A 5,389-nucleotide genomic window follows, 5' to 3' on the forward strand; every position below is an offset into this window, starting at 1 on the left:
TGTGAGTGAGCAATCTTGAAATGCCTCGGACTCTTCTGTTACATCAGCCTTCTATGACACCTCATAATGGCATACCCTAGACTCTGTACAACGCATGGAGGAGGAAAAAATAAGACATATTACTCTCAAGTCCACTAGAGTCAAGCTGAAGAGCATCAAAACTAAACAGAAAACCTCAAAAACCACAAGAGGAGAAAGACCACATCACCAAAAATACAAACAACAACAATTACAAAAACCCCAAAAGGAGTGAAGAGGTAGGCAGAATTCTCATCAGCAACAATCAACTGCCAAGAACCATGGAGTAGTATCTCCAAAGGGCTGAGAGAAAAATAACTTGGCCAGCCAGGGCCTTATGCTCCAAATCAATGTGCTTATCCAGCAATTCCATTTCTAGGTGTGAGTCCAGGGAAGCCCTGGTGGAGAGCATGATGCATGTACAAGGACAGGCCATATACCTTACACTTTCAGTGGTGTACCCGCAGCCACCTCTCCACCGGGCGTATCCTCCTGTGTGTATGTTTAAAATGCTTTTTTACAACATCTTCCAAGTGTATCGGAAGATGCAAAGGTCCCCTGTATCCACTACTCTGCTGTAACAAATCAAGGTGTTGCTGTGTTTGCTTCACTACTTTTTAAAAAATTAAATACCACAAATCCATGGAAGACCCCAAAACAGCATTCCCCAATGTCACTTTTTTCTTTCCCACAGATAATTACAATCTGAAAGTCGGTATCTGTAATTCTTATGAGTTCTTCATATTTTACCACATAAGTATGCCTCCGCAAATAATGTGATGGAGTTCATGCTTCCAACTTAAATGGTCCTCTTAGTTTGCTTACATTACCTGTCTTGAGACATCATAACTCCAGTTCACTTGCTTTAACTACCACATAATATTTTGTTATACACATAGCACAATTTCATTTACCTATTCTTGTATGGTTGTACTGTTTCTAGTCAGTGATTCAAATAATGCTCACGGCCTGTCCTCGTGCACAACACCAGGGCTTCCCCGGCCTCACACCTAGACATGGAATTGTTGGATAAGCATATTTATTTGGAGCATAATTCCCTGATGAATTATTTATCTCTCAGCCCTTTGGAGGCAGTTGATTGTTGCTGATGAGAATTCTGCCTACTCTTTATGCCTTTTTCTTTCTTTCTATTTTTAGTGATTTGGTCGTTTTCCTCTCGTGGTTTTTAAGATTTTCTGTTTATTTTTGAAGTTCTTCTGCTTCTCCAATGTATCCAAGAGTGATATTAGTTTTATTTTTTTCCTCCTCTATACAGATACTTTGTACTTTCAACTTGAGTGGTCATGGACTCCTTGGATTCTGGAGTATTCTTCAGCTGTCAGTTCTTCAAGGACTGCTTGCCTGCTATTGCCTCTACATCCTTAGGACAGCCCATCTGTTGACATTTGTGAATTCCTTTCCATCCCCTCCATGGAGCTCAATGACGCTTCAAATTTGTTTCTTTTTTTTCCTCTCCTTTTACTCTATGCTGGTTCCAGGGAAAATTCCTAAGTGCTATTTTACAATTCACTAATTAGATCTTTGACTCTGAAGTCTAGCTCTATCCTAAGTAATCCCAGGTTTTCTACTTTTTTACCTAGTGGTCTAAAATTCAAAAGATAGTGGACAATACATGGCAAAGTTCTGCCTCACTGCTCCCCTCTATGTTCTAGTGATGGGTTCTCTTCCCTTCTAGCATCCAGGTTACCATTTCCTTCTCTTTTCTTTCAAAGATATGATATGCACATACAAACATGTTTGCATACAAATATTCATCTGTATGTATATATATGTATATATATACACACACACATATATTCATATGTGTATATTTATCTTTTCACATTGTTTAAAGTGAATACTATATGTTCTACATCTTTTTTTTTCACTTAAGAATATATCTTGGAAGTCTTTCTGATATACTTTGAGATGATCTTCCTCAGGTTTTCATGGCTGCACAGTGTTTCACTGTATAAACTGTCATAATTTGTTTAACGTGTTTCATACTGATGATGATCATTTTGATCTTGGAAACAATGCCCAGTAATAACTGAGAGCTTCAGGCATCCTGCATGTGTAAACGACGGACCGTCGGGTAAAGGGTCTGTGTCACTTTGATTAGCGCTGCCTCGGTCCTCTGCAGAAACTCTACCCGTTCAACTTTCCACAGGGAAGTTAGGAGATTTTGCTCCCGTCCCCAACACCATGTATTATCAAACTTTTCTTTGCTAAGCAAATAGTTTTTTAAAAATTGTATGTCAGGATGGCGTCCTTTGGCCGTCTAGTAAGTGAGTCTGAGCTGCTGCTTTACACAAGCTGAGGACCCCTCTTGTCCTGGATTCTGCTTTTTTGTCTACCTGTATTTGATTTCTTCCTTCTCTTGCTAGGAAATTTCTTTTTTTGACTCGATATCATCTTTTACTTTATTTTTTAAAGTGTTGGGTACCTATTTCTAAACCTTTCAGACTGCTGGACTAAAAATAAAATCCATTTGGGGACCATTCATTTCCTGATGACTCACTGTCTCCTCCCTGGTTGGCTTCAGTGGCAGCCTAGGGTTTTGGATGGCAGACTTATTTTGAAGGGGGAATTTCCTGCTTTTCCTCCCATTCCTGCTTCTTTGTGTGTATTGGCCCTGCATGGCTCCTGGCTGGTAAATTTCCTATTAGTATTTTATCTATTGTTGTCTAATTTGGAACAAGGAGGTACTTGAGGGCACACTTCCAATGCTATTGTTATCGAAGGACCTGAATATATGCAACAGCAGCACTGTGACAAGGACCACCCAGCCCCCTACCTGCAGTTGAGTTTCCTTTACTCCCATTGTTTGGCTAGAAATTCTGGTTCACACCATCTCTAGTAATGTTTCTGTTCCCCGTCTTGCTTGACTGTGGTCTGAGACCCTTCTCTGCAGGACTTTCCCAGACCTGTTACTAGTTGTTCTCGGCTGAGTGAGGCATAAGAGAAGTACGTCATCAGTACCAAAAGATAGCGAGCAGTGCAGCCAGTGGTAGAAATGTGGGCATCATCGCATGTAATGGGGCTGGAAGAGATCACAGAGGGAGCAAAGGCGGGTTGCTCATAGAGGTCAGTGTCCGGAGGTTCGCGGCATTCCCGTATATAGCCACCAGGAGGAGGGGGATCCAGTGAAGAAGATGCATAGAATTAGACCCTGCGTTTGAAGGAAAACAGTAGAATATGGGTGCTTGGAAAGCAAACAGGAAGGGTTTGGGAAGTAAGATGTGGCAGGCTGTCTAGACATGCGTAATCGTAGTCTCAGGATGCAGCATTTCCAAGCTGTGATGTAGGCCCTCTGCATATTTCTCATGGTTGAGACCAAGGATCCTAATGTAGTCTTCTGAGAGCCACTATTTTTCCTGAAATTTTAAACTCAGTGTAAAGCCTTTCTCTTAGTCTGTTCCGGTAGCTGTAACAAAGTGCCATAGACTGGTGGCTTTTGAACAACAGACATTTGTCTCTCACAGCTTTTGAGAGGCTGGTCATCCAAGGCCAAGGCACAGTCAGCTTCGGTGCCCAGGGAGGGTCTGCTCCTGGGGCATGATACACCTTCTTGCTGTGTCCTCACATGTGGAAGGGGTGAGGGAGCTCTGTGGAGTCTCTTTTATAAGGGCACCCATCCCATCATGAGGGCTCCACCTTCATGACCTCATCACCTCTCAGGAGCCCCATCTCCTAACCAGCATAGTGGGGGTCAGGATTTACTATGTGAATTTGGGGGGCACACGCATTCAGACCACAGCAATCTTCATCATCATCCTTATCTACATCTCTAGCAACAGCAGGTAGGTAACCTTCCCCACTGGGAACCAACTGCCCATCACAAGCACATGCCTCCAAACTCTTGGGTGCAGAGGGGGAAACGATTTATTTCTTAAAATGTGCAGACTCATTATATCCCTAGAGAGAAGTGTGAAACTGCATAGAATTTTGGGATATGAGACACTCCATTTTGAAGCTCCTTTTTCCTTTCTAATGAACTTTTGAACTGGGTCAGAAATGGAGTTGTTTTTATAAGTTATTGCTTCAACAATCAAGTGGGCAACTGGCATCCAAACCATAGAAAACTTGCCAGTGTAGACTTTACAGAGTTAGCGTAATTAATTAACGCAGGATACCAGGACTAGTTTCTCTTGATCCCGCCAATACATTAGTTGAACAGAATATAAACAAACCAGCTCAGCCTGGTCCAGCTGGCCAGGAATTCCTTTTCTCCTTCTCCTTCATCTGAGCCATGTTATTGCCCCCTTCCTCATCCTTATAAAAACCTCTTACTTCACCCAGCAGGCATGATACATTTTCTGGTTCCTGCCAGGATCTGTGCTCCTCAAACTGCAATTCTGAGACCCCCCAAAAAAGCCTCTGTTTCTTTTTCAATTTTGCCTGTTTTTCCTGTCAGTGGAAGGAAAAATATAGAGTACTACATTCATATTTTAAAAAATCTTCTCATTTTTTGGATGCAAAGCAAAAATCCTGTGACTCTGCTCTAAAGATTGGTTTCTGATAGTCTTTAACAATTTAACTTTTTAAATAATAAATCACATATTGTAAAAGATCACTTTTATTTATTTATTTATTTTGGCTTTTTCCTCTATTAATATTGAGCAACATTGTGGTTACTAGATTCCCCCCATTATCAAGTCCCCACAACATACCCCATTACAGTCACTGTCCATCAGTGTAGTAAGATGCTATAGAATCACTACTTGTCTTCTCTGTGCTATACTATCTTCGCTGTGCCCCCCTACATTATGTGTGCTAATCATAAAGCCCCTTAATCCCCTTCTCCTTCCCTTTCCACCCACTCTCCCCAGTCCCTTTCCCTTTGGTAACTGTTAGTCCATTCTTGGGTTCTGTGAGTCTGCTTCTGTTTTGTTCCTTCAGTTTTTCTTTGTTGTTATACTTCACAGATGAGTAAAATCATTCGGTACTTGTCTTTCTCTGCCTGGCTTATTTCACTGAGCATAATCTCCTCTAGCTCCATTCATGTTGTTGCAAATGGTAGGATTTCTTTTCTTCTTATGGCTGATTAATATTCCATTGTGTATAGGTACCACATCTTCTTTATCCATTCATCTACTGATGGACACTTAGATTGCTTCCATTTCTTAGTTATAAATAGTGCTGTGATAAACATAGGGGTGCATATGTCTTTTTCAAACTGGGCTCCTGCATTCTTAGGGTAAATTCCTAGGAGTGGAATTCCTGGGTCAAATGGTATTTCTATTTTGAGTTTTTTGAGGAACCTTCATACTGCTTTCCACAATGGTTGAACTATTTTACATTCCCACCAGCAGTGTAGGAGAGTTCTCCTTTCTCCACATCCTCGCCAATATTTGTTGTTGTTTGTCTT

This window comes from Manis javanica, chromosome 6 (genome assembly GCF_040802235.1).
Source record: "Manis javanica isolate MJ-LG chromosome 6, MJ_LKY, whole genome shotgun sequence".
Lineage (NCBI taxonomy): Eukaryota > Metazoa > Chordata > Mammalia > Pholidota > Manidae > Manis > Manis javanica.